The sequence below is a fragment of the Stigmatopora argus genome, chromosome 14 (assembly GCF_051989625.1).
Source record: "Stigmatopora argus isolate UIUO_Sarg chromosome 14, RoL_Sarg_1.0, whole genome shotgun sequence".
In the NCBI taxonomy this organism is placed as follows: Eukaryota; Metazoa; Chordata; class Actinopteri; order Syngnathiformes; family Syngnathidae; genus Stigmatopora; species Stigmatopora argus.
In genome coordinates, this window is record NC_135400.1 from 15497161 (window position 1) to 15520867 (window position 23707).

A 23707-nucleotide genomic window follows, 5' to 3' on the forward strand; every position below is an offset into this window, starting at 1 on the left:
GAATACAATTTAATGCCAAGTATAAAATAGGGTGGAAGACAATTTGAATGACTTTAATCATTTTTTAAATACTGTTTATCCTCGCAAGGGTTGCGGAATGTAGTATGTTAATTAATATTTTATCATTTTCATTTATTGTATTGTGGTTCTGGGTTAGTGGACTTTAGATAGGTGTTTAACCATTGATACTCTTCTATTGGGTTGAATTATTTATTTATTTTTTAAACAAAATGATGATACTATATTTAAAGAACTAAATTTGTATCTAAAAAATAAATAATAATATAATATTGTTTCGTGTTTACGTTGGCACATTTGTATTTTTGTATTGGGTTGAAATTGTGTATTCTTGATAAAGAAACTATATGAAGAACTACGTTTGGTAATTTACAAACATAAATAATATAGAATGTTTTTACGTTGGGGGGTAGATGGGGGCGTGGTCTTATAGTCGACCCTGATCGTCAAATTAGCCAAGTCCGCCTCTGGTCACATTTGACGTTAACGCAATGACACACCTGATGGGTGGTCCCCAATCCAATCCAAACCCAATTTCAACATCACTTCCCAGCAGCCTCTCCCAGTTCACACAGTTAAAACGTCATCAAACGTCACCGAGTTTATACGAACAAATAGCATGATCGATGTTTTTTTTAAAACAAACAAACAATAAATATGCACTCAAATTAAAACTCGCCTACCTGCTGAATCAGCTGATGCTCGCCGTTAATCACCGCAGTGTCAAAATTCCCATCTTTTCCCAAAAATATTCCATTCGCTGGCTTTTATATCCATCGTTTCCAAAGGAATAAAAACAATGTTTCGAGATGTTGAGAGTGAGTCATCATCACTCGACCGCACATGTCCAGTCGCCGGACCGAAGGAAGGGACGTCATTCATGATATTATTCCACAAAATAATTCCACGCCTGTGCCATTTTTCACTCATAACAAACCATATTTATCCTTTTCAGTCTTCGTTCGGTTGAATTGCAGTTTTCACGAGGGAGTAAACGGCGTTTTTTTTAAATCTCCACGCGACATCCTTGGAAAATGCCCCAAAAAGTGAAATTCCTTCGATCGAATAAATTCCAAAGTAGACGCAGATAATTCATCCTAAAAGTTTCCAGCGTTGCGATATTAGATGTCCATCTGCGTTGTATTCTTTCCACGAGGCGCTTTGGTTCAGCGTCCGAGACGCACTGAGCCATCGTGTTTCGGCGTTCAGCGTTCGAGCACATGCTGCCTGCCTCCAACGTATGACGCGCAATGCATTGTGGGAGGTGTAGTTTTACCACTGGGAGCGCTCGGCGCTCGAGACCGTTTTTTAAAACATAAACACAGAAAAGTACTGGACATTTCCGGGCAAAATAGAATAGGAAACGCCAAATAATCATGTAAAATATGTTTTTAAACAACTCAAGTCAAATAATATTAAAACAGTCAAGTGTAATGTCGTCTTTATTTTGCCAAAATGTAAATAAACCATTGCATAGCAACTGTTATTTTTCTTTGAAGTCTATTTAAGACAAATCTTCCTTCAGATTTCAGTGTAACATAAAATGTTCTTATTTTTTGTGGTGCAATAAATTAATAAAAATGTATTTTGTCTACCAAATGAAATAAGTTCATTGAATAAAGAATGTTACCATTCTTTCATTCATTTTCTGAACCGCTTATCCTCTCACGGGGGGTGCCGGAGTTTATCCCAGCTGACGGGACACCCTCAATCGGTGGCCAGCCAATCACAGGGCACAGAAGACAAAGGACAACTAATGATAGCTAGGCACAATATGGCATATGGCTAGCCTAGCATGCATGTTCTAGGAATGTGGGAGGAAACCAAAGTACCCTGAGAAAACCCATGCAAGCCAGGGGAGAACATGCAAACTCCACACCGTGAGGAATCGAACCCACAAGCACCTTGTCAAAACGTTCCATTTTACTTTCAAAGTGAGGGCATGTGTTTGTGGTCCGGTGGATGGGTGTTTAGAGCGTCGGCCTCACAGTTCCGGAGCCGTGGGTTCGATCCCAGGTCGGTTCACACTCTGTGAAATTTCCATGTTCTCTTGGGCTTGCGTGGGTTTTCTCCGGGTACTCCAGTGTCCTCCCACATCCCCAAAAACATGCATGCTAGGCTAGCTAGTTGAACACTCTAAATTGCCTCTAGCTACGATTGACCTCTCTTCTGCCCTGGGATTGGTTCTCTGTCTCAATGACTGACTGGCGACCAGTCTATGGTGTCATCCTCCTTTCCCCCAAAGACAGGGGCTAGGCTCCGGCACCCCCGCAACCTAAGCGTGGAATATACAGAAATGAACACACACATTTTTCACAAGCTCTATCAGTCATAATGCTCATTTTTTTGTTCTTATCGGACCCGATCCATTTCTCATAGGCTTGGAATTGGATCCACACCCATCTTTTCTACTTGTGCTCATTTGGCAAGGTTCCATTTCGCTCCCGGGAGCACCTGAGTCGCACGCGATGCTGTCAATGGCAGGTAGCGGATGGCTTTCTTGTGTGCCGTGCCGGGCCCAGCTGGCTAAAAGTTGCTGCTCTTTTCCTTCTTTTTTTCTTTCTTTTTCTTCCCTTTTCTCTCTCTTTCTTTCTTTCTTTCTTTGCACGCGCGCACACAGCATTGCGTGACTACAGCCTGCGCGGGGATGAAAACACAAAGACATTGTTTTCAGTGATCAGTAACCCCCTTTATAGTAGTAACTGAACAGCATTCCTGTCTCGCATTCCTCAGCCACCACTGCTGTGTGAAGCCTTTTTTTCTCCGCAAAGACGAAAGGGGAAAAAAAAAAGCAAGAAAAGGGACGACTGCACTTTTTCATCAAACTTCCCGCGTTCCATTCGAAATGGATGATTTATGAAGCTGTTAAAAATAATTTCAGCCAAAACTGTCAAATTGAATGCCGTTTTATCTTCCGCTTTTGTCGTTAACTTACACAACCATCTCATTTCCGCGTCTCATAATACACCCACATACGACTTGATATACGATATATTTTCCTCGAAATTATTGCGATATCGTATCCTTATTTTGTTTTATGATGGCATTTTGTGCATTTTCCTCCAAAATATTTCCATAATGTATGCGACATCAGCCAATCCAACGACTATACATGCTCCAATTCAAACCGGAAGGCAATTTAGAGCGTCCAATCAGCTTAAGGAGCACCTTTTGAGGACGCTAATACCCACGGAAAAGCCAGGCAGGCACAAACAACTCCACACAGGAATGTCAGAACTCACCTGGAATCGAACCCTCCATCTCCCAGCTGTGAGGCGGACGTTTGAACCACTTCTATAATGTATTATTTCAAAATAGAAAAAAGATAAACAGATAAAACGCTAAACAAAATATATTTTTGACATCTATGTATGAAATTCAAGAAAAACCTGAACTTTATCTTGCATAAAAAATGAAAAAAACTCACTTTTTTGTGCCTGCCATTGCTCGCGCAGGGCGCCGCATCTTACCTAGGGATGACAAATTAGACCGCTACCGACACACTTCCTGGTTGTACTGCTCACATGATTTCCTTTTTGAATTTCTCTACATGCAGGCAAGACCTTTTAGGAATGTCAAATTATAAATGGATTTATACAGTATCTCAGAAATACCACGTGCGATTATTTTTCTTAAGATTTTCCCTTCAAAGTAACACATTTGTACTCCCTATTAAAACCATGAAAATGGGGGTGAAAATTATCAATCAGGGGGCGGCTTATACGAGAGAAATTGTCAAATTCAACCATTTTAAGGCCATTTTAAGGCAATTTTAAGGGTCCGGCTTATACGCGGAGGCGACTACTATGGGAGAAAATACAGTAATTGTTTTTATATTACTGTAGATAATTGGCCTCCAACTTTCAAAGTCCCGCCCTTCCTTCACCGCGAGCGTCAAAAGGTATGTACGGCACGCCGGCTCGGTGTGGGTGCGCGGCCGGCCTATGCGTGACTGGGACAAATACACCTGTCTGCGCGCTCAGGTAGGAGTAGGCGGTCGGGCAGGCACGGGCCCGTCCGGCGAACAATGCTCGCTATTGTGCGTAGGCCAAGGCGCCGGCAGACGTTCGCACGGGAGGAACCCCCGCGCGAAAGCGTCGCCCGCACGCTCAATGACATGCGGAAAATTATTTATAGTACGCGCATGACGCTGACCGCAGGCGCCCGCCGGCTAAATCCCGGCAACTCTGCCTTTTACACGCGAGCTGCCAGTCACACACGGCAATGGGAAAAAAAGAGGGAAAAGTCTGATGCGTTTTGAAACAAGAGTTGAATCGCTTTCTGACGCATTTTGCCGTCGTAGAGGAAGAGCGAGTTGTGTGTGTTTGTGTTGTGTGGCCATAAATTGTCAATTCAACTCGAGGCTAATCAGAGCGTCTCCTATCATTCCCTTTAACAACTTCATGCCGAAATCCATTCCATTTCCATTTCTCGTCAATTCTACTCGTGGCTAATCAGAGCGGCTCCTATCATTCCCTTTAACAACTTCATGCCGAAATCCATTCCATTTGCTGTGCTCGTCAATTTCACTCGTGGCAAATCAGAGCGTCTCCTATCATTCCCTTTAACAACTTCATGCCAAAATCCATTCCATTTCCATTTCTCATCAATTCCACTCGTGGCTAATCAGAGCGTCTCCTATCATTCCCTTTAACAACTTCATGCCAAAATCCATTCCATTTCCATTTCTGGTCAATTCCACTCGTGGCTAATCAGAGCGGCTCCTATCATTCCCTTTAACAACTTCATGCCAAAATCCATTCCATTTCCATTTCTCATCAATTCCACTCGTGGCTAATCAGAGCGGCTCCTCTCATTCCCTTTAACAACTTCATCCCAAGTTCCATTCCATTTGCTGTAACAATATCATATACTCTTATGGCGAATTCGCATTGGCTTGGTTCGGAAAAAAAAAAAACCAAAAGTTTGAAAGGGCTTACTCTTTTTTTTTTAAATAACCGCCTTGTCTTTCAGAAAGCACGGACTCTGAGAAAAAAAAATTGTGACACGTCTTTTGTTGCGTGTGTAACGAGTCTACTTTATCCCCGAAGTTTTGTCTTTGGAGAGATAAGCGGCGAAGAGTAAAGATAAGATCACAAGAAGACAAAGCAAGTGAGACAAAAGTCAGACAAGGGTCACTTCATCACCCAAGGACTAAAAAAAAAAAAAGACCTTTTGCTTTCTCTGGGTTATCTGAGATTGCTTCATATTTGACTTTTCATAAGATTTTTTTTTAAAGTGTCCTGCTTTACTTGGCTTCACACGGACGAATGTGCTGTCATCATCACGTTGCTATGAGATTGACAAGCGAGTGTGTGCGTGTGTGTGTGTGTATGTGTGTGTATGTGTGTGTGACTAACGCAAGGCACCTCTTCATAAAGGTGGTATTGTTAAAAGTTGCGTGCGAAGCTCCCGCTCTGGGCTCTCGGTCCCCACCCACCCCTGTAAACTTTTTTTTCTCTCTTGCACCTTCCTCTTTCTTTTGCTACAGGTAAACATTTGATGTCCGCACGCAATCCCCGAAGAGACTCCGCCCCTTGTTCTCAGCTCTGGCTTTTTTTTTTTTTTGTCTTACACACACACACACACACACACACACACACACACACAGTGCTTCCTTCTCCATTTTTTTTTTTGGCATTCCCGTTCTCATACCTGACTCAGCACCCGATTCCCCAATGAAGATTCTATTAAAAATGTGTGTTAATGCTTTAAGAAAAAGAAGGAATGGTGGTTAGCACGTGTGGCTCACAGTTCTGGGATCGAGGGTTCCGTCCCGGTCGTTTGCACGTCTTCTCGTGACTGTGTGGGATTTGTGCGGGTACTCCGGTTTGCTCCCACATGGCTGAAAACATGCATGCTAGGCTAATTGGACACTGTAAAGGGTAGGTAGTTCGTCTCATCGTGCCCTTTGATTGGCCAGGGACCCATCCTGCCTACTGCCCGTAGTTGGCTGGGATGGGCTCCGGCACCCCTGTGAGGACAGGTGGAATGGAAAATGAATGAATGAATGAATATTCTATTAGGGTAATATTGAGACATTTGACTGTGTAAAAATTTTCGACCCTTGACCTCTGTGAATAGGGATGCCAGGGCCTTTTGTTTTTAATGACCAAAAATGGTCATGAAAAGGTTAAAAGCTGATTTTTTCATCTTTTTCCGCAACCCATTTCGGCAATAATTTGCTGATTGGTTAGAGGCCATTCTCACCCGCATAATCGAGATGACAAATCCAAATTTAGCTTTACTGAAAACCGGTTCTGAGTCAAAGTGGATCTTTTACTCACTTGCGCTGTGATTGGATACTTTTGAAGAATGCGCCAGTCCTTCAAAATGAGCCGATCTCTCATCCAATGAGCTTCAACCGCATATTCTTGAAACTTCAAAAAAAAAACAGACTTTAAAAAAAATGTGTGCATTCCTAAACATCAATTGTAAAATGTTCCCACCATTTTCAAGGAATCAACGACTTCTTATCCGTCCGTCTCATGGACATCGATGCTAAAAGAGCCCTTTAGCCAGCGCTAAGCTAGCAGCCAAGCGCTGGCGCATCGCAAGCCACGGCGAGGTCCTTCCCATCGATTGTCCGGCTGCGCTGAAGGACAAAACAAGAGATTAATTCAATCCCTACATTGTTGTGTCTCCCGCGACAACTGCCGTCCAGAGCTGGCTTTCATCGGGGGATTTTGGCGGCGTCCGAGCGGCCCAATTAGCAGCCCTGCTGAGGTGGGACATTGTGCAAACACAAACAGTTACTGTACCAAACAAGCGCGGCCCCCAACCCCCCCAATCCCGGACCACCACCACCACCACCCCACACGGGCCACGTTAAACGAATATTAGATTTGTTGTGCCTATAACAAGTTACCTATTGTTGCCGTGGCCTTTCTGGCGCTCTGGAAAAGCCATTCAAACGAGATAATCTGTCTGCGTGGCGTCAATACGGCGCTCTGTTCCACTCCGCTCGGATGAAACCCCCCGAGACAAAGGCGTCGTTTGATCGGGAACGTGAAGCCCTTGCAATCTTGAGACTCACCGAGGACTGCGTTCAAATCAAACATTTTCTAGTTACCCAAATATAACCCGTCTGACCTAGTCGATGCCATCCCGGTAACGGTTAGGCTAAAACAAGGGTGTCAGACTCGGGCTGGTTGGTGGGCCGCTTTAACGTCAACTTGATTTCACGTGGGCCAGACCATTTTAGATGTAATATTTAGATTTTTTTTTAATAAATGGATTAAAAGAACTGGATTAAAAGCCCTGAATATTCAGTTTTTTATAGATCTAAAACCATGTTTATTTGAGCTTTTTTTATTATATATTTTTAGATTTTACAAAATGATTTTTGAACTAAAAACACAGAAAAAAGGGATTAAAAAATGACAATTATTGATTTAAAAGGGGGAAAATCAGGAAATTTAATATACATCTATACTCTTCATTTTAATTTCATCCTAAAACAAAAAGTCGGCACTCATGATTTACTTTCCCGGGCCACACAAAATGATGCGGCGGGCCAGATTTGGCCCCCGGGCCGCCACTTTGACACATGTGGGCTAAAAGGCCAGGCTAGCAGACTAGCTTCTAGCATCCTCTCTTAAAATCATCGGGTTAGCGAGGTTCCCACGACATGCTACACATCCAATTAACCCGCGTTACATAAAAACTTGTTTCAGGCAGGGCTGGTTTTTCCCTATAGGCAATCTGGGCGACCGTCCAGGGTGCAATCTATTAGGGCTCTCCAAAAAAAAAAGAAAAAACTGAATCTGTGTGACACTTTGTATGGCTAAGAAGAAAACCACTTCCTGAGAACTGCAAGCTAATTTTGTTTCCACCAAGGGCCAATTGGACAGGTATTTCCCTTCATTTAAAAAAGAACCATTTTATTTCAGATTCCGCCTACTTGAATATGAATGGCTCATTTGTATTAAAGTGCACACGTGTGTCAAACCACAACCACTTCAAAGCAAGTCCTTAAAGCTCGGCGTATGTTGTCGCATTTTCTCAGAGCTAGCTTAACCGCAAGCTAGCGTGACAGCGCCGGCGAGTTAAGAGACTCCCTTACGCGATTCCTTTCATCCCCATCGGAGGCGCGGAGATCTCGAGCCGAGTAACCGCACGCCCCGAGGCGGCGCGCTTCAAAGCCATCGCGCGTAAACCTCGCTTTTGTCCCAACGTCATTACGACATTACGATATTATTCTCAAACGTCATTACAAATGCCTTCTTTGTGTGGGAGATTTTTTTTTAATATTCATTCCCTCAATCTGTTTTATATCAAGCTAAAAAATCTCAAGCGGCTTTTTATGATTTTGATTTTATTGGGGTCAGCTGTGGCATTCTCCATTGTTGTATGTTTTATTTATTTGATTTTTTGTACGTGTGAGACAAAGTCCAGAGTCCGCTGCCAACGCACTAAGGAGGACGCCGAGGGTTACTGAACACCAGACGAGGAATATTATGACAACGTGGCAACAGCCAAAGCTTTTGTTCCTCTCTAAATGAACACTAATTAAACCCTAACATCCAATTGTTTCCAGATTTGCCTCTAAAAATACTTAAGACAACATTTTAATGAGATCTTGTGGCAATGACAACAACATACCTCGGCCAATTGCTCCCCTTATTAATGATTGCAATTCCCCTTATTAAGCAATTTTTTAAAAAAACGTACAAATGCGGCACATATTTACGCACTTAAAAGTCTTAAATTTTTCTCCAAAGTGGACGGGGTGCCCAATCAGTCGGTGCACTAAATTTAAGATTGTGTAGATGTCGCTGTATGACACTTACAGCTTGACTGTCTGGATACATTGCTTGCTGACACGCTATATTTATATAATGAAAAGGGCGGAAGTATGAAATGAAAATGCTTAAAGCATGACAATATTAGCAGTCGACGATGACGTTTTCGTCTGCAACCAGTGGCCGAAACGACCCGGATTAGAGCCGAAATAAGTAAAATGAGATTGGTTTTACAAAAAAAAAAGTACTTAAAAAAAAAATCCCATACAAAAGTTGTTATATGGCGTACACAATTTGAAATGAACAAAAAACGCATAAGTTGACAGGAATGAATGCTTATAAATTAAAATTCTGCGTAAGATTCGCTCTGTTTAAGGAGTAAAAGTTGAAGAAACCTTTCACTTGTTGATCCTTGTAGTTTATAGAACTCTGTACTAGATTCCAACCACATAGATATTTCTAGATCTGTCCCCAAATCTAAAATTAGACCGCCGTTTCAACGATCTAAGCACAAAAATCAAGGTTTACCAAACTCATTGATCTGTTATTCCTACTATTCAAAGAACTTTAACTTGTTGGTACTAAAAACGGGTGTTCAATTGAACAACAGAACTCTCCATCAAAATGTACTGGCCTTTAACATCCACACAAATGCACTTAATATATACATATACTACATAAAAAAACGTACAAGTTGACAGGTATGCGCTAACAAGAACAACAACAACAATAACAACAAAACACCTATCAGTTGAAATCAAGGCCGGCAAAAGTTGGGGGTCCTCAAATCGAATGTTGTGACCCAAAACAAGTCTCAGCTGAGGTGGCGCTCTGCCCCGAAGGCGGCGTTAGGCAAACAATAACCGCGGTCGGTACGGTTGACTCGGCTTAGCGAGATGACTCGCTGGCACGCCGTCAACATCCACAAGATTAATGACAACTAGTCACGACATGACAAAAAACAGCCAAAGAGTTGTGCGGGTGGAAGGCGGATCACGACAAAGGGATCGACAAGAGGTCTCAAAGGGAGCTTCGAACCAATGGATGAACATCTTTGTAGATAAAAAGCTAAATTGGAAATGGAAAAAAACCCAAAGTGGGTGCTACCTGTCAGCACCACTTTATGGATATGGAGCCAGATCTTCTTCCATTACAATATCAACATTTCTTGGGGGCAAATTCTATGCGTACTCGATCCTTCTGGTGCAATCTTAGCCCAAAAAAAACCCTGCTGCTTATTTTGTAAGAGAAAACGGAAAGGTGGCACACCTCTAAACAAGTGGAGCATGAACTCAATGGGGTTTAGATTAGGGCAAGGGTGTCAAAGGGTCGGACCATTTTAGATCTAATATTTAGATTTTTATTTATTGTTTAATTGCATTAAAATAACTGGATCAAAAGCCCTTAATAGCCCGTTTTTATAGATCTAAAACAATGCTTATTTAAGCATTTTTTTCTTAGTAATGGAACATTTTGTTTTTCATTTCAAATGGAAATTAAATATTTTTTTAAATGATGTTCAATATTCAAGTGGAAAACGGAAAATATTTGTATATTTATTTTTACATTTTACAAAATGCTTTTGGAACTAAAAACACAAAAGAAAAAAAATGGATAAAAAAATTGAAATGATTGATTTTAAAAAGGGGAAAATCAGGAAATGTAATGTTAATCCATCATCATTTGAATTTGATCCTAAAACAGAAAGTCGGCACTCTTTTTAAATGATGTTCAATATTAAAGTGGAAAACAGAAAATATTTGTATATTTATTTTTAGATTTTACAAAATGCTTTTTGAACTAAAAACACAAAAGGAAAAAAATGGATTAAAAAATTGCAATGATTGATTTTAAAAAGGGGGATAAATCAGGAAATGTAATGTACATCTATCATCATTTGAATTTGATCCTAAAACAGAAAGTCGGCACTCATGATTGACTTTCTTGGGCCGCACAAAATGATGCAGCGGGCCAGATTTGGCCCCCGGGCCGGCACTTTGACACCTGTGGGTTAGGCGTTAGCATCCACCAGAGCGTAACTCTCCCCAAATGACCACTAAGAACATTCAAATTTTTCAATGTATTATTATTTTTTTAAATCAACACATGGCTCGCCAGCTAAACGGTTAGCGTTTCGGCCTCACGGTTCTGGGGTCCTGGGTTCAATTCCAGATCGGTCCACCTGTGTGGAGTTCTCCCCAGGGCCTGGGTGGGTTTTCTCCGGGTACTCCGGTTTCCTCCCACATTCCCAAAAATTGCGTGATAGGCTGGTTGCGCAATCAAAATTACCACCAGCGACAAATAATTAGCTGTTTGTCTCTTTGTGCCCTGCGATTGGCTAACCACATATTGAGGGAGTCCCCCGCCCCCTTCCCCAAAGTCAGCCGGGATAGGCTCCGGCACCCCACCTGGATGAAGCGGTTCGGAAAATGAATGAAAAAAATCAACTCATTGACCGCTAGCGACCGTCAAGAGCAATTGGACGTCATCATTGGATGGCAGCCGAGCGAGTGGAAGCGTCTCCATATTTTGGTGGCGTCCCAACGAGCAGCGCTAGCAGCGCTAGCATCGCTAGCTCGCGGCTCACAGAGAGGCCAGTGTTTGCGGGCAGAGGAACTCGGACGGCCCGGGCGGGCACAAAGAGACCTTTGGTTTGGCCACGACACAGCGGGAATGCAATATTTGTTCCGTGGGAAGAGAGGAGTAAGCAGCAGCAGCAGCAGACACATCTCTCTTCCTCGCTGCCCTCCCTCAAAGAAAAGGAAATTGTGACAGCAACAAAGGGCCGACATGCAACGGTCCGTGAATCACTGCAAGCATTATGTCCGTCTAACACATGCTTCATTGATGAGGAAAACAAATGTTGCTTTTTACTCCAATTTTTGATCAATAACCATCAGCGCTCCGTTTGTTTACCGACAGGACCATGGATCAATCGGGACCAAGTTAACGGAGAACTGGTAATTCTCGTCAATAGCGTGAGGCTACGATTCGCTGGTCACGACTTATTAAAGTCTCTAATTCATATGTCTCAAAACCTGGGCTGGTGAACTCGTTATATGCTCGTGTCGGTCGGTCGGTATAATGATGTCTAGAGCAGACCAACTATTTTTCGAACATTTCCACCATCTTACAGATTTATTTAGTTCTGGCCAGGCTGGAATAGATCTGAACATGATGAACTTTGGCTTCAGGTAAAATGTCAGAATCACAAACTCTAAAGGTCATCTTAATTTGATTTGACCCTTTGACCTAAGCCCAATGGTTTGAGTGGCATTTGTACAAATAGCCGTTACGCAACTAGGAGTCGAAAAGCCAAACTAACTCTGTCCTCCATTAATTAAAAAATGGTTTTCCAGGACGTCCGCGTCAACGCCTGTTTGTGAGTCTCTCGTTTGTCTGTTCCGAACGGCTACTCAAAACCCAGAAGCCATGTTGGCGACCCGTAAATTCCACTCGTGGCTAATCAGAGCATCTCCTCTCATTCCCTTTAACAACTTCATGCCGACTTCCATTCCATTTCCATTTCTCGTCAATTCCACTCGTGGCTAATCAGAGCGTCTCCTCTCATTCCCTTTAACAACTTCATGCCGACTTCCATTCCATTTGCTACAACTTCATGCCGACTTCCATTCAATTTTAATTTCTCGTCAATTCCACTTGTGGCTAATCAGAGCGTCTCCTATCATTCCCTTTAACAACTTCATGCCGACTTCCATTCCATTTTAATTTCTCGTCAATTCCACTCGTGGTTAATCAGAGCGTCTCCTCTCATCCCCTTTAAGGAGCTCTGTCTTCTGGGCCGCCTCACTCACAGTGACCTCCATCATCTCAGAACGCCGGGAGAAGTTGACCCCAACATTGTTCTCCGACCTCCCACGGACACCTTGACCTAAAATCTCCCGTATCCCCCCGACGGCCGTCGTCCTTCCCCTCCGGCGCCCTCGCCGGTAACTCGGGCCCGCGGGCCGGCCTCATTCATCTGGCCGCCCCTCCTGGGCCGGGCGAGCTGAAGGCCCTCTTTGTACGCGCTCCCCGGGAGATATTAACCCCCCGTCTCCGCGCTCCCGCCACACAAAGAAAGCACTTACTAACCGCTAAGGCCTTAACAAACAGCGCCTTTCAAATGAACCCGGCTCCTTGCGTTGCGGAGGAAAAAAAGGGAGGGAGTGCTGGAAATCCCAAAGAGGAAGCCCGTTACATTGGGCTTGTTTTTCTAGATTACGGAGAACCTTGTAGTACTTGCTGTACTTGGATCTGATTAAGACGGCGACCTACCGAGTTCCCGTTTAACGCTGCTAGGGTGGGAACTCGTGCTAAGCTATAAAGCTAGCATACCAAGACGTGGCACCTGTTGTTTCGGGTGCGTGCTAAACGGAAGCTAAAAAATATCATGGCGTGTCGTGACAAGAATGGCCGTGACCCAATACATTCAGCCGACGGAGCGAAAAGTATTGCTCGTTACTGCCGCCAATAGGACGCTGTTGGAACTGCACATGAACGCCTAAGTCGAGACGTTTTCGCTGTTTCTGGCTGGGAAGAAGCCTTTCCGAGTGGACGTGTTTACGTTACGAGGTCGAGGTTTTGATCCCAAAAAGTGACTTTGACGGATGTTTTTTGCACAACAATGGCCTTTTTTTCATTCTTAGCAACCGCTAATGGAAAAGAAACGTTGATCTACTTAAGTCGGACAAGATTGCAGGGTAAACAATCCCGCCGTCCCATCTTTCAATCCGTCCAAGCGCGTGTTTGCGCAAGGTTGAAAATGAGAGGCAGAAGGAAAGGGGGGGTGATGGGGGGGAGGTCGGCCGAGCTGCCGGAATCGTCTTCCCTCATCTGACTTTTCCACCCATGAATAAGGCTTTGTCTACCCAGGAACCAGATCCATATCTCCCATTTGGCATCGCCGCGTCGTCACTAATCGCAAGCAGATGAGCAGACAAGTCGAGCGTTGCGTGTGTGTGTGTGTGTGTGTGTGTGTGTGGGTGTGCGTGTGTGTATGTTTGCGTGTTTTACCATCGAGCTCAAAATCCGACTGCGCTCACATTTTAGAATTCAAGGGTGTCAGACTCGGGTTGGTTCGCGGGCCGCGTTAACGTCAACTTGATTTCACGTGGGCCGGACCATTTTAGATATAATATTTAGATTTTTTTAAATAAATGGATTATAAAAAGAACTGGATTAAAAGCCCTGAATATTCAGGTTTTTTTTATAGATCTAATACAATGTTTATTTGACCTTTTTTAAAATATATTTTTAGATTTAAAAAAATTTTTGAACTCAAAACACAGAAAAAATGATTAAAAAATGACAATTATTGATTTAAAAGGGGGAAAATCAGGAAATTTAATATACATCTAGACTCTTCATTTTGATTTGATCCTAAAATAGAAAGTCGGCACTCATGATTTACTTTCCTGGGCCACACAAAATGATGCGGCGGGCCAGTTTTGGCCCCCGGGCCGCCACTTTGACACGTGTTTTAGATGTTTAAAAAAAAAATCACATTAAATAGTTTCTATTGGACGCTCAGTGAACATAAAACATTGGCTTTTCTACTAGCATTCTGTTCTTATTCCAAAACAATGCATGTCACCTGTACTAGTCGTTAGGTAAAAATGTGGTTAAACAAAATTCAGGTTTCTGTCTTTAAAGAGCTTATTATTTCAAATTTGATGAACTACAGTGTTCTTCTACTTACAAAACCACTTGTGGAATGAAGGAATTTTGTAAGTAGAGGTAGACTGTAGTTCATCAAATTTGAAATACTAAGTTTAGTGATAAGTCTTAAAGTTCATTTAACGAATGATGCCAGTTCATTGTCAAACATGCCTCTACTCACGAAAAATCCAATTTACCCAAAATTTTATAAGTAGAGGTACACTGAAGTTGATCAAATTTGAAAATATAAGCCCTGTAAAGATAGAAACCTGAATTTTGTTTCTTAAAGTTTGTGGAACGAATGATGCCAGTTCATTGTCAAATATGCCTCTACTTACAAAACCACTTGTGGAACGAAGGAATTTTGTAAGTAGAGGTTTATTTGACAAAGAATTGACATCATTCGTTCCACGAACTTTCAGGTGAAAATGTGGTTAAATAAAATTCAGGTTTCTATCCTTACAGGGCTTATTTTTTCAAATTTGATCAACTTCAGTGTACCTCTACTTACGAATTTTTCGTTAAGTTGAATTTTTCGTAAGTAGAGGCATATTTGAAAATGAACTGGCATCACATTCGTTAAAAGAACCTTAAGACTTATCACCAAACAATTCAATACGTATAAAAGTATACTGATGTATGAAATATGCACGTGAACGAGTTGTAAGTTATATTATGGAATCACAACTGAAAAAAAATGGGCCTGGTCCAGATCACCTGAGCTGGAGAACCAACAGGCTAGATGTTTTTTTTGACTGGCTGCCAACCAGTTTGCTCTTTGGCTCTTTGGCCTTCGGCGACGTCGTTCCCATGCCGTTAAGTCGGAAAGACGCGCGTCCGAATTCCTGTCCGGCGGGGCCTTTCGTAAAAAGTCCAATGTTTCTCAAACGGCGACGTTCCCAAACTTCTCACGGGCCGCATTCATGGGGTACAAAGGATCTCTGTTCTACTCTAGCCTCCCTCAGTCGATCCCTTTGTGAACATAGGGCACCAAGTCCTCCGCGCTGGAATGCCCCGTTCTCAGGGTGAGGAGGTAAAACTCACACGGGGGAGGGACTGGGGGGGGGGGGGACGCGCCATCGCGTCCACGATTCGCCTTTTTTTTTTTCCAAAGACGCTCGTAATTAGGCGGAAGCGCGAGTCAAAGCCCGGTCACTTCCGTCTCCCTCAATTAAGCGCGGCGGTTTTCGCCCGTCCTCGGACTCGACCGCCGCCTGGCCGTGACCTTCAATTACTTTGCCGTTTCCCACCAGCGCAAAACGTGGTCGGAAACGGCGGCCGTCTCCTGGCGGATTTTTTTCCAGACCTTGGCCTTGGAAAGGGGGGAAAAGTTCTCCGCGGCCGAGGTCTACAGATGTCTGGGCTCGACAGCTGTTGTCGGAGAGAGACGGGCTGCCCCGGGGAGGGACTGGGAGGGACTGGGAGGGACTGGGAGGGGGGCGCCGGAGCCAAAAAACAACAAGAAAGAGCCTCTTTGACTGGGCGCTATGTCCTCGTGGAACCCGGCACAATGTGGCCTTTGAGGACTCCCAAGAATAACATTTAGATTGAAGGTTGTCAACCCGGGAAGTTGGGGTCACTCGCCTCGCCACGGGTTGACGCCGAGGTCAGGAACGGAGCGCCGGCCAAACGTTTGCACGTTGCCTTCAGTGTCATCATAAACACGTGATTGATGGCCCATTCATAATTCTTATAAAACCTGGTGGAATGTTTTTTTTCTTCTTTTTACGCCTTGAGCTAAATAGGCCGACACCTTACGACCGATTCCGACTCCCCGGCCAGATTGGTTCATTTTTAAAAACTGTTTATCCGCACAAGGCTCACGGCGGTGCTGGAGCCAATCCCAGAAAACATTGGGCAGTAGGCCAGCCATTTTGGAATGAAACAAACAACCAATCACGACCATTGTCGAGTGTTTTAAATAGCCTAGCATGCAAGTTTTGGGGACGTGGGAAGGAAAGGGAGTACCCGGAGAAAACCCACGCACTGTGAGGCCAACGTGATAACCACTATTCCACCGTGCTGCTTCAGTCAGATTGATTACTTCAAACTAAAAACCACAGTCAAATTCGTTCATTCATTCATTTTTTTAACACAAGGCTCACAGGGGTGCCGGAGCCTATCCCAGACGATGTTAGGCAGGAGGCCAGCCAATTGCAGGGAGAAAACCCACACACTGTGAGGCAAACGAGCTAACCACTAACCCACCATGGTGCCATAATCAGATTGATTATTTAAAATTAAACACCCCAGTTTTGAATCTGGAGGACTTCAAATATATATAAAAAAAAATTAAAAAACGTGAATTCTCCTGCCATTAATTTTAAAAAAAGCTGACCACTAGTTGCCAAACAGTCCAAATTGGACGGGACGACGATGCTAGCTTTCATTTATTCATCGTCAAGGTGGTGGGGTGCTGGAGCCCGGTTCAAAGGCTAAGTTGCAGTCTAGACCGCTCGCCAGGTGACTAGATTTATGAAACCTACGACACGGGAATGAACTGGGAGAACCAGCGAAAAAACGTGACACGGCTACAGTTTCCTCGCCGCCTCCGTCTCGTGTCGAGCGCTCACGGATTGACGCAAACGTCTGGAAAAATAGCCGAGAGGCGGAAAAGGTGGGAAAACGGCCGCAAAAACGGGCTCGGGGAATTCGTAAACACGCCGCGGGCTTTCTCGGGACGTCTGCTCGTCCCATGAATGGTTTGTTTGTCAGCCGCCGAGACAATGTGGGAAGCCACGGACGAGGCGGAGACACTCAAAACTATTCACGTGGAGGGGAAAAGAGTCGCTCGGGGTGGGCTCGCTCGAGGGACGCTGACTTACAGTTGCCCCTCTGTTTAAGTGCTCCATTCTGCCACGCATTCGATCGATTCAGACACATTGTGAGTGTGCCACTTGATGGATGAGATGAGAAGGGACGGACGGACGCACGCTGCAGTTGTTTTCTTCAAAACATTTGGAATAATTCTTCATGGTTGACCTCCGACCTCAAATATAATATAGGCGGCCACAATTCATTCGCAAATGGTAGCTAGCTAGTAGCTAGCGTAACTATTGCAAGGCTGTCTTCCATGGTTCGCAACTGTGTTGATGCCAATCGCCAGGCCACAATCCGTTCACAAAGAGTAGCTAGCTAGTAGCTAGCGTAACTAGTATTCCAAGGCTGTCTTCCATGCTTCGCAACTGTGTTGATGGCGATCGCCAGACCACAATCCATTCGCAAATAGTAGCTAGCTAGTGTTGATGCCGATCGGCAGGCCACAATCCATTGGGTGTATTGACAAAATAACTATATATCCCAGCAGTCACTGCGCAGTACTTTATCTACGGGAAAATAGTAGAGTCGGGGGCTGCTTGCCATAGTTGTCCTATCGACGGATTTATTTTATTTTATCGTGATAACAATTTTAGTATTGGTCCATCTATAAAGCGCACTGGATTATAAGGCGCCCTGTCTATTTTGGAGAAAATTTCAGACTTTTATGTGGGCCTTATAGTCGTGAAAATACGGTAGTTCAGTGTCTGTAGTCACTGTCAATTCTCTATGAGTTGGTGTCACTGTATGCTAGTAAGCTAACGACTATGAGCAAATATGCTTTTAGGACAATTCAATGAAACTCATTCATTCATTTTCCAGGGGGTGCTGGAGCCTGTCCCATATGTAAAATGCAGTAGATGGGATACATCCTGAATTGGTTGCCAGGCAATGGGAGGGCACAATGAGATGAATGACCCATCACTCATAACTCGGGACAATTTGCACTGACCAATCAGCCTCGAGTGGGTCTTTTTGGGATGCGGGTGGGGGAAACCAGAGTACCCGGAGAAAAGCCACACAGGCAAGGGGCGAACATGGAAACTCCCCGCCGAATTAAGCACTAGATCTCATAACTGTGAGGCGGACGTCCTAACCTCTAGGCCACCGTGCCAATTGTTGCTAGGTAGAATTCACAAGTTGGGCCAATGAAATAAATTATCAAGGACAAAGTCACATTGAATTAAAGGGACGTGATTAAAAAAAATGTTGGTCAAAAATCGTACCCGCGTTTGAAATGTCGTCACTTTTTGGGCCGGCTGTGAAATGTTGGTTTCACTGTCAGGACTTCAGTTTATACTTTTTGCGCCTCAAACGTTTTATGATGTAAAATACGCCCGGTTGAGAAACATTTTTTAGGTTTGAATTCCACTTAAGCGTAATACATTAAGGCCTCTGCGCCTTCTCTACACGAGTGAAAAGTGGCTACGTTTGCGTAAATCTGCACCATTTGTTGGGTTCCCAATGAAGATGGAATGAGAAAAGCAGACCGGGATTGAAAATAATAGCCCTCGCCCCTCGCCCCTCGGCTCCGCCCCCCCCTCGCAACCTTATGTGGTCTGACCGCACGATCCAAGAATGCGCTGGTATAAACGAGCAGGTCTTTTTTGGCACAAGGTCGGCCGTGTGACTGGCTTTAAACGGCGGCCGCGACAAAGACTCCATTCTTGCCGCCGCCGGTAACGACGACGCCATGTGCGACCGCACTCCACTAACGAAAACGGCATTGTTTTTGTGACGTCAAAGTGGACGAACGAACGGGACTTCTTCGCAACGTTGCCGTGATTTTCAATTTTACACGTAGAAATCGAATTTGGCACTTTAACAATTATATATGTATATATTTTTTTACATTTTTCATAGTTATTTTACCCAAAACACTGCATCGGGGAGCGTCTAATTATTTTTCATCCATTCTGGTTGTGACGTCACAACCAGAATGTTGTGACATCACAACCAGAATGTTGTGACATCACAACCAGAATGTTGTGACATCACAACCAGAATGTTGTGACATCACAACCAGAATGTTGTGACATCACAACCAGAATGTTGTGACATCACAACCAGAATGGATGATCATTTAGTATAGCATTATTGTGTTATGCTACCTAGCTAACACATGTTGACAAAATGACGATATGGCAACAAGCGAATGTCTTAGCTAGCATAAATGTGTACCTCATTCTGGGTTGACATCATCTTCTGTGAGGAAATTTTTTGGGTGGGCGGGGCTAAACCAAAGGAGAAAAGAAGATTAATTAGCATCTATTTTATTTTCTTTGTTTACAAAATGACTGTATGGCAACAAGCGAATGTCTTAGCTAGCATAAATCTGTACCTCATTGTGATTTGACATCATCTTCTGTGAGGAGAATTTTAGGTGGGCGGGGCTAAAGCGGATGAGAAAAGAAGTCTAATTAGCATCTAATTATTTTTATTAAGCCTCATCTTGTCATTTAAAATATTGAAACACACATTTAAGATCATGAAACGAAGGTAAATATCAAATAAATTTGCATCAAAAGCAGTTCTATAGGGTTGTTGTCTTTTTTCCATTGATTGGCAATGTTATTGTGACATGCAATTTAAAAGATATGTCGGTTTGTTATTTCCCGATTTTCAGTTGGAAGACTCTCAGGAATAAATTAGCGCAGACACAGCTGCCATCATTGCACAAAAATGTTGGAGCGTTCGGGGGGATCGTCACAGATGCTTATTGTACTCGACTAGATGGCTTACGGCTGATGTCAGGCCAACAGCTGAAATTGCTGCACATTTTCCTTTGAGATTCGTAAAAAATAAATGAATAAATAAAAATAACAATGAAAATACAATCGCATATTTGTGAGGCTTCTGAGGCCCTGTGTTTCGGTCCAATTTGACTTGAATGATCGCTGCCACAAAAGCCATTCAGCTATTGAGTTAAAACCTCAAAATGTAAAGGAATGCATGAAAAAAAACACGATATTTTTGACCCGGTTCCGATCCTCTGATGATGAAAATGAAAATTTCCGATAGATTCCCAACCAAGTTCCCTAAGTGAAAACAGCTCCATAGGATTTCTGGATTTTAACATTGGAGAAAATAAAGTATAATTTAATTTTTTTTTTTTTTAAAGGTCAATATGTGGCATTAAAGATTAATTAATTGGGTTTGAGCGTTTTGATCAAGTCGACAGGCTCGGAGAGGAAACGTGCCATAAATCTTTGGGACAAAGGAAGGCTTTGTCTCGCTAAGAAAAAGAAAATAAAAATTTCAAAAAGAAAAAAAGGAGGAAAAAGAAGAGAGAGAGAGAGAGAGAGAGAAAGAGAAAAGCTAACATCTTGATCAAACATGCTGCTGAACTTTGAGAAAAGCACCTAGGTGTGCTACTTCATTGCTACCAGTAGGGGGCGGTAACTCCCAGGAATCCACAATACAAGACTTAAAAGTTTTGTCTCCTACAAAATAATAGTGATGTATGAATTGGGGAATAGAATAAGCCCTGCCACAAAAAAAGATGAAAAAGAAATATGCATACATAAATCACGGAAAAGGCTTCTGTAGCAATCAAGGATGGATTAACACTTATAAATGAATTCACATCCATCAATTATTCATCACACAAGTTCCTCCGGTTTGAACTTTTACAGCCAAAAAAGGGCTCGAAAACTTTTTGTTCTTTCAAAAGCCATTTCAAAAAAATTAACCCCATGTTGAGCTGGTTTCTGCAAAACTCCCCAAAAATAGGAACATTTTGCTCATTGCATGTCATAACTCGCAATAGACGTCAACAAGCCCCGCCCCAAGCGTGAAAGCGTGACCTTTTGACGGCCATTTCTTCAGGGGGAAAAAAACCATTGGGAAGAAGTCTGAGGTCACGCTTGACTGCCGTCCAATGAATCCAAGAAGAAAGTGGCGAGACTCATAAATCTTTCATCCCTGGCATCGCCGGTGCCAAATGTTGAAGGATATTGCCGAGCTTATCGCGCCACCGGGTCGCTATCTTCCAGGACGCTTATTTGTCCCCGTTTGCCAAAGGACGCACGCCCCAGTCGGGAACGCAGATAAGGTGAACGGGACGTTTCGGAAGGGAGCCGCGCCCCCGCCGTCGCCGCCACGTCACCCGAGACGAGCGATAAGGCCGACGAGGGCCGACGCGAGGACGTCCGTTCGTTTTCATTCGAGCGGCTCAACCGTGACAAAAGTCGATAAATAGTACGATGACAACATTCTTTCATTCATTTTCCCAACCGCTTAACCTGACGGGGGTGACGTAGCCTATCCCAACTGACTTTGGGCATCAGGCGGGGGAAACACTGAATCGGCAGCCAGCCAATGGCAGGGCACGAGGACACAAAGGACAACCAATCATAGCTAGGGTTGGGCAATTTAGAGTTAGCCTAGCATCCATGTTTTTAGAATGTGAGAGGAAACCGGAGTACCGGGACAAAACCCACCCCTCAGCCACCCTGGATTGGATGTGACCAATGTTCCCTCTATTTTTTTGTTTGTCTGGGCAGAAAGACAACCTCCCTGAGCACACCGAGTACTGGTGTGAGCAACATTATCATTGCTCGCTATGGGCACACACCAGTATCACACCTGCCATAAACAGGTGCATGTCTACTACACATAAATGATTTAGTAATAATAAAATGTAATGATTAATATCTATGAATGGGCGGCCCGGCGGATGAGTGGTTCGCGCGTCGGCCTCACAACAAAACAAAAAAAAAAGGGATTTTATTTTGTGCGCTCCATATGATTTGCTGTGCGCAGAGAAGACGACAGTAGTGCGCAATTGCGCACGCACGCAGCTTAGAGGGAACATCGGATGTGACTATTAAATAATAATAATGATAATGATAATAATAATAATAATAATAATAACAATAATAATAACAATAAAAATAATAACAATAACAATAATAATAATAATAATAAAAATGAAAATAAGCATGAAACTGACCTGATGGTGCAGTGGTTCTTTTGCCTGAATTGGGTGCAGGCAGCTTGGGGTCGATTCCCGCTTGGCGGCGTGATTGGGAATGCCGACGGTTGTCTGTCAACGATTGACTGGCGACCAGTCTAAGGTGTTGTGGGATAGGCTCCGGCACCCTGCAACCCTGACAAGGAAGGACAAGTTGTATTAAAAAATGTGGAACATGAAGATAAATCAAAACAAAAATACTCTCTGCTGATGTCATATTTTTTTAACTCAATGCCCAGGCGATAGACGTCCAATTGATTCGAACTGGGACGACTGGCTGTCTCCTGTTTGCGTGGCACTTTAGATGTGTGTTCTTTTCCAACGGAAAGGAAGAAACATTTGTTGTTTTGATAGGCCGCATTCTCCTCGCCTGACGTGCAAGCAAATTGCAAAGATAAATAAATACGCGCAGACTTGGTCTACATTATTGACGCCGTTCATTTTTTTCTTGGGAAAAGGTCGAGCCCCGCAGGATGGTATGGCCAGGTAATCTTTTCTCTCTGCAGGTAAAATCACATAGTAATTAAATGTGGCAAACACACGCTCTGTTTACTTTTGGGAAAAGTCAACACTGCTGTGCTCAAACGCCAGCTATTCTGCTCTACAATCATCACCATTTTGGGGGGAAAAAAATTCAATAAACGTGCACATAGAAGTACAGTAATCCCTCGATTATCGCGGTTAGTGTAGACCAGACATGGCCGCGATAAATGAAAAACAGCAAAGTAGGGTGACCCCAAATTAAAAATATATATTTTTTTTTTTTGCTTCAGTGCTGAGTCCTAGTCGCAAGTGGAGGATCCAGGGGAGTGGCTTCCACTTGCGAATTTCAACGTGAATTTTCATATTTTTATGAACTTACAAAAAAAAAAATTGCATGGATTTTTACATTTTTATGAAATTGCAAAAAAAAAAAATACAAAAAAAAATCCCCCCCCCCCGAAAAAACGCGATGTCGTGAGGCCGCGATATTCGAGGGAGTACTGCACATTTTTTTCTGTCCCATTGAAACTATGGTGATAACAACAGTTCATTTTTAAGAGTTAAGACATTTTTTAGCCTCTTTTAATGTCACTACGGTAATACCTTGACATACGACGGTCCCAATTTACGAGAAATTTGAGAAACGAGGAAATTCTGAGCACATTTTTTGCCTTGAGATATGAGACAAATTTGAGATACAAGCAAACGACGAGATTTTGCTTCTGAAAACAGCATCGCCTTGTCTTTCTCGCCGCATCTATGTCGCGTAAAGGTATATCCGATCATCGGCTTTACAGTTTGCATTTTACACATGTTTTTTTGCGCTAATCGGTGCAGAATATAACACGTTTCTCCATTCTAATATCCTATTTTTTTGTTTTTTTCCAGAAGGCATTAAGATCGTATCGCAAAGTATTACTGTACTACCTTTGTTTTTGGTCTGTGAATAAATAAAGTTCCTACCCCGCAAATGGGATTTTTGTCTCATTGTTTTTCCCAACTTTTGGTC

At 43.2% G+C, this 23707-nt stretch overlaps 2 long non-coding RNA genes across 3 annotated transcripts in view; both read right to left on the reverse strand.

Moving 5' to 3' along the window:
* Positions 1-1240, reverse strand: part of LOC144088710 (uncharacterized) — a 106095-nt gene extending 104855 nt beyond the window's left edge. The window contains exon 1 of the long non-coding RNA XR_013304925.1: positions 702-1240. This is a non-coding gene — a long non-coding RNA (uncharacterized LOC144088710). The remainder of the gene's footprint in view (positions 1-701) is intronic.
* A 1093-nt stretch (positions 1241-2333) lies between these two features.
* On the reverse strand, positions 2334-23121 carry LOC144088711 (uncharacterized). 2 transcript variants are annotated; one of them, XR_013304927.1, is made up of 8 exons: positions 22195-23121; positions 19582-19633; positions 19422-19474; positions 6468-6613; positions 6306-6398; positions 3446-5992; positions 3261-3312; positions 2334-2655 (listed from the first exon to the last, which is right to left on the reverse strand). It is a non-coding gene; the product is annotated as an uncharacterized LOC144088711 (long non-coding RNA). The 2 variants fall into 2 exon arrangements; XR_013304926.1 differs by having other exon boundaries at positions 3446-6398.
* Positions 23122-23707: the final 586 nt, after the last annotated feature.